This window comes from Leucoraja erinacea, chromosome 12 (assembly GCF_028641065.1).
Source record: "Leucoraja erinacea ecotype New England chromosome 12, Leri_hhj_1, whole genome shotgun sequence".
NCBI classification, from domain to species: Eukaryota; Metazoa; Chordata; class Chondrichthyes; order Rajiformes; family Rajidae; genus Leucoraja; species Leucoraja erinaceus.
Genome location: NC_073388.1, coordinates 17024956 through 17037553, shown reverse-complemented (window position 1 = coordinate 17037553; position 12598 = coordinate 17024956). Strand labels below are relative to the sequence as shown.

General features: G+C 40.0%; 1 protein-coding gene across 6 annotated transcripts in view; it reads right to left on the bottom strand.

Moving 5' to 3' along the window:
- Window positions 1–12598, bottom strand: part of dlg3 (discs, large homolog 3 (Drosophila)) — a 389240-nt gene that overhangs the window by 285684 nt on the left and 90958 nt on the right. The window lies entirely within an intron of this gene.

The window sequence follows — 12598 nt, the reverse complement described above, 5'->3', positions numbered from 1 at the left end:
GTACATGGCCCTACAATGACCATTCCTTTCCTTCACGCCTCCCCATATCAAATAAGGATGCAAAGTTTGTGGCACTCCACACAATGGTCTGGTCTGATACACAACATTCCTTTCCTTCACCTCCCAAAATAAGGATGTTTGTCACAACACAAGATACAACCACGTCTGCTGAGAAGAATGGATAAATAAAGAAATTATATTAAAAAGATAAATAAACTACAAGAGCTAGAAACAAATAGTATGTCATGTTGGAGATGAATCGAAAGGTTAGTATTTTGAGGAGGAATTCTTCTTTATAATCGGCACAATCAGCCCATTGTAAGGAATGGTTAAAGAGAGAAATTACGAGCAAAAGACAGAAGCCGAGAGTTGTTAAATAAATGCCATGAAGTACATTTTGAGCAAATGGGGCGTAAGTAATTGTTGTTTATGAAAAAGAAACATCTGAATTAAATGCATGACAGAATTAAATACAAATGAAAAATTGGACACGATTGTAAAATTGGAAGACAAGGTAAGGACAATAATAATAAAAATAGTCACAGCAGACTGTCAGGGCGATGTTTGAAGCTAGCAATGGAAATGTTGAGAGTCAAGATTCATGTGACCTGACTCGCAATGTGAGAATAAAACTTGCAGTTAATCGAGAGAATATACAAGCAGAGGCAGGTTGTTTATTTCTTCAGATCTATTCTATCTCTTTTCCATTCAATCATATCAGCTGTGCCTCAAGGTATGGCTACTTTGAAGAAGTTCTCCTCCTCTCTCTGATGAGAGTTCTGCAACGCCCTCTTTCGCTGCCAACCCTCTGTGATTCCTCTTGCTCTCTGGCTTATATTTGTTCTTTTCATACCTTTCATTCAATTGTTCCTTGTTCCTTTTCAAACCTCTAGTTTCCCCCTCCCCTGACCCTGTCTGAAGAAGGATCTCGACCCGAACCTTTTCTCCAAAGATGTTGTCTGGTCCACTGAGTTACTCCCAGTATCTTGTGTCTATCTCTGGTGCAAACCAGCCTCTGCAGTTCCTTCCTTTGCCTCATTTTTATTTACATGGTTCCACCCATATCACTTGATACTCTCCCCCTATCTATCTGTCTAAATCGTGAACATTTCAATTGCCCCAACTTTTGTAAGCTGGAATTGTGTTCCTGAGCAAAGTAAAACACGCGATGGTCAGAATTGAGATTTATTTAGTTAGGTAAATTATTTGTAAATTAATTACGGATTCAAGTGAAAACTTAGAGAGGGCAAAAGATCTAAAATATTATTTTAGGTGAGTAATAAAACCAAAATATAATTCAATCTGATTAATTCATAATTCGATTTTCTCCCTAAAAAGAGTTAAGAATTGTCTGATGAGTTTTCAAGAAAGCGGAATGAGATAAATGTAAGCACGGCATTGTTCTTCCTTTATTCAGATTGGTGATGAACTGCTGGCAATCTCTGCATGACTGGGTCATAACAATGTACGCTGAGAGACAGATTCAAGTACCCTTGATCGACTATCAGTCCCCTGCGTTTCTTCACGCATTATGGAGAGATAGTTAATTCAGCAGCAGGCCGGCATACGGCCGAAGTATTTTTGTCTTCACAATTTGTTATCAACCTGCCAAGAACCATGTACAAACAAAATACAAAGGGACTGCTCAATCTCTTAAATTAAAGACTGCATAAAAGGCAGCACTTTGTTAGTCTTCAAAATAGAAGCAGCTCGTTGCTGTTTCACATTTACACACACAATGAATGACTCCGAATGAAAGGTCTAAGCTATAATTACAGTCTTGTGTCAGTCTTCAATATTTCAGCTCTGCTGAGCCTTGGTTTTTGCACACAGCAAAACACATCACCATATGCTTAGTTTCTTTATTTATTTGACATCTTTGCGAGCGTCCTCAACAGTTACATTTTCAATTAGTGACAAAGTTATTGCCTCTAATTTACAGGGATTAACAGAGGAACAAATTGGAATCTCAAATGTCATGATGTTCAGATGCAAGATGGAGACTGGCCTATGTACGGTCCTGCTGAGAAACATTTGCATTGATCTGTATTAAGTAGATCGGTACCACCAGCAGATGAATTACAATTATAAAACTGGAAAGGACATTGTATAAAGTCAACAAGCAGATAACTGTGCATAACTGTTCATTTGTGACATTATTTAGCATATATTTTCTGTCTATTACACTCTCCATCCCCGTTTCCCCGATCCTTAATTTGTGCAATTTTCTTGCAGTCTAATTCATTATAATGCAAATTTAATTGTATCTGAATCACACAAAACAATTTGATCATAAACATCAGAATCTAGCAGGTCGACTGCGCAAACATGACACTGCACCATATGCTTTCAGTCTGCAACATGCTTTGAAACTTATTCTGATCTGTCATCTCTCTCTGTGGAAACACGTGCGTGCATGTTTACAGCTATCCTACCTCTTGACAGCCATTGCTCTAGTGGAAGACGTGCAGAAACCTTAATGTTTTTATTTCAATCCTATCTCTTAAACCCAAGTAGACAATGTGATTTTATACACTGTTATATTTCTAATTTTTCCTTTTCCATGGGAAGTCTTTAATATGAAGCAGATTTCTGCATACAGGCTCCGTCAGATTATTTAACTTTCAACAATCACAAATGGGAGGCTTTCAGCAATTGTAACCTGCTCTTACTTAAATACCCCAGAAAAGTCCACAAAATAATTCAAGAATAGGGTCCACCAGTTTGCCAGCAGGTGGAGGGAAGGGTGAGTCTTACTTTGAGGAAGGGGATAAAGATCCAGGAAAAGAGAGACTACTTTTCATGGGAAAACTATTTTGTTTTACCTGGTTCAACAAAATTAAAATTTCTGTCATAGAAACATAGAAAATAGATGCAGGAGTAGGCCATTCGGCCCTTCGAGCCTGCACCGCCATTCAATATGATCATGGCTGATCATCCAACTCAGTATCCTGTACCTGCCTTCTCTCCATACCCCCTGATCCCTTTAGCCACAAGGGCCATATCTAACTCCCTCTTAAATATAGCCAATTAACTGGCCTCAACTACCTTCTGTGGCAGAGAATTCCAGAAATTCACCACTCTCTGTGTGAAAAATGTTTTCCTCATCTCGGTCCTAAAAGATTTCCCCCTTATCCTTAAACTGTGACCCCTTGTTCTGGACTTCCCCAACATCGGGAACAATCTTCCTGCATCTAGCCTTTCCAACCACTATCCTTTTGGACTACATCTTCCTTCCTGGCAAGATTACCAAGTTGATTTTCCTGCTCATACTCTTTGGTAAAATCCACTATGGGTCTGTTAACTACCAGTCAGTGAGCTTCCTTGTGTATCTGTAGCATTTGTAAATGAGTGTAATGGTTAATTCAAATTAAGCCTGCTCTTTATGCAATTTTAACAATTATAGGTTTTACTGCAATATTTGGAAGTGACAAATTTGGGCACTTTGCTGCTATTTATCATGACTAGAGCCAGAATTTTGCCATAAATGCCATGTGCCTTTTCATGCCTTTTTTTGATGATTTCAACAGGATTTTTCATGATCGAGTGTCTAAATCAGCGTTTTTTGCCGTCTTGCTAAAAGGTAGTGCTATTTTCTCCAGTTGTTCCATGATTAACGTTTTCTATGTTAACACATTAATATTAATGTTATTATTGATGTGTTAACATAGTATAACGTACAAGAAAGGGACATCAGGGCGAAACCGGGGACGCCATTGTCGGTCGTTCATTCGTTCGTGCCGTTGCCCGCTGGTTCAATCTTCTCCAAGATTTATTTATGAAAGGACTGCAGATGCTGGAAAAATCGAAGGTACACAAAAAATGCCGGAGAAAATCAGCGGGTGAGGCAGCAACTATGGAGAGAAGGAATAGGCGATGTTTCGAGTCGTGACCCTTCTTCAAACTGATGTAGGGTGGGGGTGGGGGGGCGGGGAAAAGAAAGGAAGAGGCAGAGACACTAGGACTTGAAGGAGAGCTGGGTAGGGGAGGAGGAAGAAGACAAGGGCTATCTAAAATTAGAGAAGTCAATGTTGCTGCCGCTGGGTGTAGACTACCCTAGCGAAATACCCATGCTTGTCTCCTCACTACATTTACTGCTGGCTCCAGTCGCTATTCCGAGTTTTCGAGTGGTCTGTGCAAGGCAGTCATTGATGCTGGAATTTCACTGTGGAAATTAGAAAACAAACCTCTCAGAGGTTTTTTTTAGAGAAATAGACCAAACTAGTCATCATTATGGAAAAACTATGTTGACAGCAACTTTAACATTGTTGTGCAGAAAATTAGAGATGAAGTTGCATGCAACAAAATATGGATCTCAATAGATGAGACAACCGATGCTGTGGGGAGATATGTTGCCAATGTTGTCATCAGTACACTGGAGGCAGGTCAACCATCAAAGGAGTATTTGTTGACATCGGAAATATTGGAGAAGTCAAACAGCACAACTATTGCTCAGTTGTTTACATCTTCACTTGCTGTACTTTGGCCAGAAGGTATAAAAACGCAAATGTTCTTTTGTTTGTGACATAAAGTTTTATTCCCCAAAATGTTGCATTTGACATGCTTAGCTCAAGGACTTCATAGAATTGTCAAGCACATACGTAGCTTGTTTCCAAATGTCATTCGCCTAGTTTCATCTGAGACACTACAACCTCTTCCTCTGAGACACTACAACCTCTTTCTCAAAGCACCTTCACGTGTGCAGTTCAAGGAAATGGCACCCGAGATTCCGTTACCTCCTCAGCCCGTTTTGACCAGGTGGGGTACATTGCTCTCTGCTGTACTCTACTGTGCTGCAAATTTTGAAAAGATAAAATAAATCGTCAACTGTTTTGAAGAAGAAGAATCTGCTGCAGTCAGGATCGTCAGTGAAACAATGCAGAAGAAGTCCCTCCAGCGCGATCTTGTGTTTATTGCTTCCAATTTTGCAAACTTCCCACAAGTTATCACTTCCCTTGAAAAATGTGGCGAAACATTAGTGAATAACTTGAAGGTTTTCAACGAACTGACGATATTCATAAAGTTCCTGGCGATGTAGGTAAAGACAAACATGGAAAATATGAGAGAGTGATTTTAGCTAACAAAGAAAGATCTTGAAGAAATAGAAAACATAGCCAAAGTTCCCAAAGGTAGTTGTAATGATAGATATCAACATGAATATAGAGTATGTAGCTTGTTTCAGGTATGCACCAGTGACCTCAGCTGAGGTAGTAAGACATTTTTCATAACTGAAACATATTCTGTATGACAGATGGCATAGTTTAACACCAGATTATTTGAAAAAAATGCTAGTAATTATGTGCAACCAGACAACGTGGTCATTTAATGTAGTATACCTTTATATTATTATTTTTAACCATATTTTGGTGGTAGAAATAATTGCTTTTATGCCTTTTTTTGTCAATAAATGCCTTTTTCGTACCTTTTTTGTCATTTTATTATGGCTTTTTGCCTGCCTATTTCAGTTTTTTAGTGCCGAAACATCCTGGCTCTAACTTCCTTCTTCACTGAGAAAACCATTGTCAGGAAGGGGTAGAACTTTTCTATTTAAAGTAATTGTGTAGATGGCAACGTCTCCCAAACCCAGACCTCATTGCAGCAAGCATTGATATTCTTAAAATCAAATCAGAATGCCAATATTGAGATAGATTTATAGATAGATGAATAGATAAATGTAACAAATAGAATGTGTACAGCCATGGAACACTCTGGCCATAATATGGTTAAAGGGAAACAAGACAGCAGCATTCATATATAGTAGCCATTCATCTCAGCTCTGAGACACTACAACCTCAGCAGATAGAAGGTGTCAATTATTTCCTTCAAGCATACAGTTACACTTTTCATCAACTTGTTACACCGTTTATATATTATCCACTGTTTTTACATCGAGTATTAGTGCTTATACTGCGTAATCACATCTGGACCTCTAGGTTAGAAACATATGCTTTGGTCATTCCGATCCATTCTCAATGCCTTCTGCAACCAATAACAGTTTGCATTTGTTTTATGATGTTGATATACAGAACATCCCAAATTGCTTTACAGGAATGTTAGCAATTTAGCAAAATTTGAGACATAAATAGATATTAGGGTTGCAAGAACACACAGATCTTGAACGGTTGCACTAAGTTCCAGAGATGGTGTGGCTGAGACCATGGAGTGATTGGACAAAGTGATGGAAAATATTAATTTGAATCGTTAAGTATTTTTCTCTCTCCACAGATACAGTCTGAACTGCTAAGTTATTCAAGCAATTTATATTTTTATTACCGATTTCCAGCATCCAAAGTATTTTACTTATCATGAAATAATAAATGAGCACTGTGCCCTTTCCAGACCCGATGATGCCGCATTCTGTTTAATCAAGTGCACTTGATTGGCAGTAATTGGCATCAGGGCAAAGGAATTCTAGGGTTATGCAAATGCATGTCCATTAAAACCCACACCTACTCATGCCATTCATTTGCTAATACCTTTACTCGCCTCTCAGACTACCATAATCTACCTGAGCTCTTTATTGTTTTGAAAAGTCTCAAATGCAGGTTTAAAAGCCCACATCTTATGGTCTGATCTAAAATGTGGTGATTAATTCATGAGTGACGTAGACCCTGACCTTATTTATTTTTATGTTGCAAGGAAACCAATCTGTTAATTCTTTCAGAAAAACAATTGGATTGCTATCCTTTTAAGGTTTCAGCTAATTTTCAATCAATCCACTGTCATGTCATCACATATTCTTCCTGGCAATATGTGAGGAAATAATATTTGCCATAAATCCTGAAATTTACCCTCTAACCTGCATTTGCTGTTCTTGTCACTGTCCAGATGATGCATCTATGGTTTTAGATTATTTTCTACCTACTATTATGAGTTGGCTGATGTTCTGCAAATAACATTCCTGCCTTTAAATGGGAAGGCTGTGGATTAAAGTCTAACTGTTGAACAGGCTGATTCTCCTGTGCAATGCTGAGGCAGGCCTACACTGTTAAAGGAAATCCCTGCCATAGACTCTAATTTCTATCAAATGTAAAGAATAAAAATTTAGCAAGCCGGGGGAATTGTGAGAGGATGATTTAATTCTAAAATCAGGTCAAAAGTTTCACTGTTAGAATTTCTTAACCTTAGTTTGCGTAGTCATAGTGGGAAATAAGTTGCCATCTGTCTCATAAATAATTTGGTGGCTAGCTAAAACTGTCTCCCCGAAATTACTGTCAACTGACATCCCAATAGCAAAAGATGTTTTAACACAAGGTTTTATTTAACACATAACGAGATGGCAGCAGATTAAGTTGGAGCATGAAGAATACAAGAACAGGCTTAAACATAAAAAGGCAGAGAAATGTTGTTTTAGTCATTGATATTGTATTGTGTGTAAGTCTAATGTTGCTTGTGAAAGCTGCATAAGGAACTTCAAACACCAAGTTCACAGAACAGCAATGTTGCATTTTCCTGTAGAATCCTAACTTGAAACTGACATTGCCAGCTTGAAAGGAATGTTCCCTATTGATGTTTGTCAAATCCTCAGTATGACGCACTCAAGGTGCAAACTTTGATGTCGGCTTTTAAATGGACCAATCGCACTTTAATCAAGTCTGTTCAGACTCTGAAGAAGGGTCTTGACTGAAAACGTCACCCATTCCTTCTATCCAGAGATGCTGCCTGGCCCGCTGAGTTACCTCAGCGTTTTGTGTCCACTTGCACTTTAATCAACACTCCTCCAGCTACAGGCAAGAATTACTGCTGAATAAATTGATATTGCAATGGTGCAAGAGGGTGGAAAAGTGATCCCAAGGAGGCTAAAGGGAAAGGTTGGTGGCGAAGAATATCTACATGAGATATTTTATTTGTTCAAGAAATTTATCACTGCTGTGAAACTATATTTCATGAATTTAAATGATTTTTTTTTTAAAGAGGCAACAAGGAGGATTAACACTGACAGGTGATTGACATGAACTTTAGCAAGGCCTTTGACAAGGTTCCACATGATATAGCAAGGCCTTTGACAAGGTTCCACATGATAGGCATGATGGTTTGGAAGTTCACTTCACTTGGCATCCAAGGTGAACCAGCCAATGGGATAAAAATATATTCATGGTGATAGGAATCAAAGGGTGGTAATGGAGATTTTTTTCCAGATTGGATGCTTGTGACCAATGCTATGCCGCAGTGATCGATGCTGGGTCCACTGCTGTTTGACATTTCTATTAATAATTTGGATGAGATTGTAGTTGGCAGGATTGGTAAATTTGGAAATTACATGAAAATTGGCGATGCACTGGACAATGAAGGTTATCTAAAATTAGTAAAGTATCAAGATCAACAGGGAAAGTGAGTCTCGGAATGGCAGATGAAATTTCATTTTGACGGGGACAAGTGCTACATTTTGGTAAGCTAAACGAGGGCAAAACAGAAAGACAGTTACAAAGTAGTAACACGGGTGACAGGAGGATGAAAACGATATTTGGCCACGCTTGCCTTAAATAAGTCAGGGCAATGAGTACAAAAGTTTGGATGTCAAGTTACAGATGTGCAAATGGTAGGAGTTTCTTCCCAGAGGCCATTAGGACTGTAAACTCCTATCTCACCAAGGACTAACTTTTACTGTACCACTCTACTGTTTTTTTTTATGTGCTGTTTTTTTCCCTTTTTCCTTCCGCCCACAATATTTTATATGTAAAATAATATATGATTCTGCTCCATTCTGTTTGTAGTATGTTTGGATGTTTGTTTGTTTGTCTTTTTGCACAAAGTCTGCGAGCATTGCCACTTTTCATTTCACTGCACATCTCGTATGTGTATGTGACGAATAGACTTGACTTGACTTGACTTGATGGTAGGTGACAGCAGAGATGGAGCGTTAAACACTAAAAACACTAAACACTAAAAACAGTAAACCAAAGGGAGTCTAAAGAAGGGTCTCTATCCGAAACGTCACCCAATTTCTTCTATCCAGAGATGCTGTCTGCTCCATGGAGTTCCCTCGCACAATTAAAGCATGGAATAGTCTTCACCCTACCATAGTTACCCAACCAGACGCAACTAAATTTAAGGTAGCTATTATTTCTCCAAGAACCCTTTTTTTCTTAAGTCCACCCTCCACCACCTCCAGTTTAAATTCCATTTGGAATATTTTTGGAGGACCAGAAAACCAAGAGGCAAGAGTTACTCCAGGAAGTTACTCCAGCTCCAGGGAGTGATTCTGCGTTGGGTTTCAACGGCTACGGCGAGGCAGCGACCGGACAGCAATGGCGGCCAGATCTCCCACACTGCAAAGGGAGGGAGAAAGCGGCCGGCGCCGACCAGTGGCAGTGTGCATGTGCAGGGCGACCGATGATGTGCTGGCCGTGGCAGTGTGCATGTGCAAGGCGGCCGGTCGTGCCAACGGATGAGGAGAGGCCGGAGAGCGGACACAGATGGCAGGCGGAGACAGAGGGTGACAGAGAGAGAGAGATAGAGAGGGGGGTCAAGCCGGGCAAAATGACAGGGCTTGCTTTTAGGTTGCCCGGCGGGACTTTAGATGGACATTGGCAACCGGGCAACCGTTAATTTCAAGCCCATCATTTATTTATTTGCCTCTGTACTGTACAATTTGAGATTTATAACTTTAAAAAATCGGCTGTGGTTAAAGTGCACATTGTCAGATTTTATTAAAGGGTATTTTTATACATTTTGGTTTCACCATGTAGAAATTACAGCTGTGTTTATACATAGTCCCCCCATTTCAGGGCACCATAATGTTAAGGACTCAGGGCTTCACAGGCATTTGTAATTGTTCAGATGTGTTTAATTGCCTCCTAAATGCAGGTGCAAGGGAGCTCTCAGCACCTAGTCTTTCCTTCAGTCTTTCCATCACCTTTGGAAACTTTTATTGCTGTTTATCAACATGAGGACCAAAGTTGTGCCAATGAAAGTCAAATAAGCCATTATGAAACTGAGAAACAAGAATAAAACTGTTAGAGACATCAGCCAAACCTTGGGCTTACCAAAATCAACTGTTTGGAACAATATTAAGAAGAAAGAGAGCACTGGTGAGCTTACTAATTGCAAACGGACTGGCAGGCCAAGGAAGACCTCCACAGCTGATGACAGAAGAATTTTCTCTATAATAAAGAAAAATCCCCAAACACCTGTCCGACAGATCAGAAACACTCTTCAGGAGATAGGTGTGGATTTGTCAATGACCACTGCCCGTAGAAGACTTCATGAACAGAAATACAGAGGCTACACTATATGATGCAAACCACTGGTTAGCCGCAAAAATAGGATGGGTACTGTACTTTTAAAAGTCACATCTAGGATGTTTTGACCAATGCAGATGATCATACAGATCACTGTGGACTTCTTTATTGCTGCATATTTCTACCCTTAAGAATATTGCTGATGCAATCACAGTCAGAGATGTTGCTGTATGTCACCTAACCTATTTAAGCCTTAATTTATGTTGGGTTAATGTGTTCTGTCAGCAGATGGTTGTAAAAGACAATAGTGCAGTAGCTAATTGGTAAGTTCCTGACTTTGAATATTAAATTCTACAGTTTTTAAATAAAGAACAAATGTAAGGCCATGAATATTATGGATTTACATACATGAGAACAGTACATACACAGAACTATGGAACATTTATGACTTTAGAGGAAAATCATTGAGACTACAGTGTGGCACAGTGGTGCAGTGGTTGAGCTGCTGCTTCACAACGCCAGTGATCCAGGTACGATCCCAACCTTTGATGCTATCTTTGTGCCGTTTGCACATTCTCCCTGTAACTGCATGGGTTTCCCTTGGGTGCTCCAGTTTCCTCCCACATCCCAAAGATGTTGGGGTTTGTAGGTTAATTGGCCTCTGTAAATTGCCCCTAACGTGTAGATCACAACAGCCAATAGGCGCAGGAGTAGGCCATTCAGCCCTTCGAGCCAGTCACCGCCATGCATGGCAGATTATCCACAATCAGAACCATGTTCCCGCCTTCTCCCCATATCGCTTGAGTCTGCTATCTGTAAGAGGTCTACGAACTCTCTCTTGAAAGCAAACAGAGAATTGGCCTCCATTGCCTTCTGGGGCAGAGAATTCCACAAATTCACAACCCTCTGTGTGAAAATGTTTTTCCTCACCTCCGTTCTAAATGGTTTACCCCTTATTCTTAAACTGTGGCCCCTGGTTCTGGACTCCCCCAACATCAGGAACATGTTTCCTGCCTCTAGCGTGTCCAAACCTTTAATAATCTTATATGTTTCAATAAGATATCCTCTCATCCTTCTAAATTCCAGAGTATACAAGCCCAGCTGCTCCATTCTATCAACATATGACGGTCCCGCCATCCCAGGAATTAACCTCGTGAACCTACGCTGTTCTCCCTCAATAGCAAGAATGTCCTTCCTCAAATTTGGAGATCAAAACTGCACACAATACACCAGGTGTGGTCTCACTAGGACCCTGTACAACTGCAGAAGGACCTCTTTGCTCCTATTCTCAACTCCTCTTGTTATGAAGGCCAAAATGCCATTTGCTTTCTTCACTGCCTGCTGTACCTGCATGCTTACCTACAGTGACTGATGAACAAGGATCCCCAAATCTCATTGTACTTCCCCTTTTCCCAACTTGACACCCATTCAGATAATAATCTGCCTTCCTGTTTTTGCCACCAAAGTGGATAACATCACATTTATCCACATCTGCCCAATCACCCAACCTATCCAAGTCACCCTGCATCCTCATAGCATCCTCCTCACAGTTTACACTGCCACCCAGCTTTGTGTCATCTGCAAATTTGCTAATGTTACTTTTAATTCCTTCATTAATATATATTGGAAATAGCTGTGGTCCCAGCATCGAGCCTTGCAGTATCCCACTAGTCACTGCCTGCAATACTGAAAGGGACCCATTAATCCCTGCCCTTTGTTTTCTGTCTGCCAACCAATTTTCTATCCATGTCAGTACCCTACTCCCAATACCTTGTGCTCTAATTTTTGCCCACTAATATCCTATCAAATGTTTTTTGAAAGTCCAGGTACACTACATCCGCTGGCTCTCCCTTGTCCATTTTCCTAGTTACATCCTAAAAAAATGTCCAGAAGATTAGTCAAGCATGACTTCCCCTTCGTAATTCCATGCTGACTCCATCCTGTTATTGCAATCCAAATGTGCTGCTATGTCATCTTTTATAATTGACTCCAGCATCCTCCCCACCATCGATGTCAGGCTAACTGGTCTAAAATTCCCTGTTTTCTCTCTCCAGCCTTTCTTAAAATGTAACATTAGCTACCCTCGAATGCACAGGAACTGATCCTGAATCTATAGAACATTGCGAAATGATCACCAATGCGTCCACGATTTCCAGAGCCACTCCCTTAATAGGATAAAATTCCTTAATAGTCAAAAATAGAATAACATAAAACTAGTGTGAACAGGTGATCAATGGTCAGCGTGGACATGATGGGCAGAAGGGCCATTTCCATACGGTATCTCTAAACTAAACTAAACCAAACCAATTTGGGGGTAAATGTTATCCTTGATTATCATTCCATTAATATATTTTTCTGTACTCCCACCATTAAATTCTTTATTAAGTGACAGCTAAAACACAGTTAATGAATGTGGA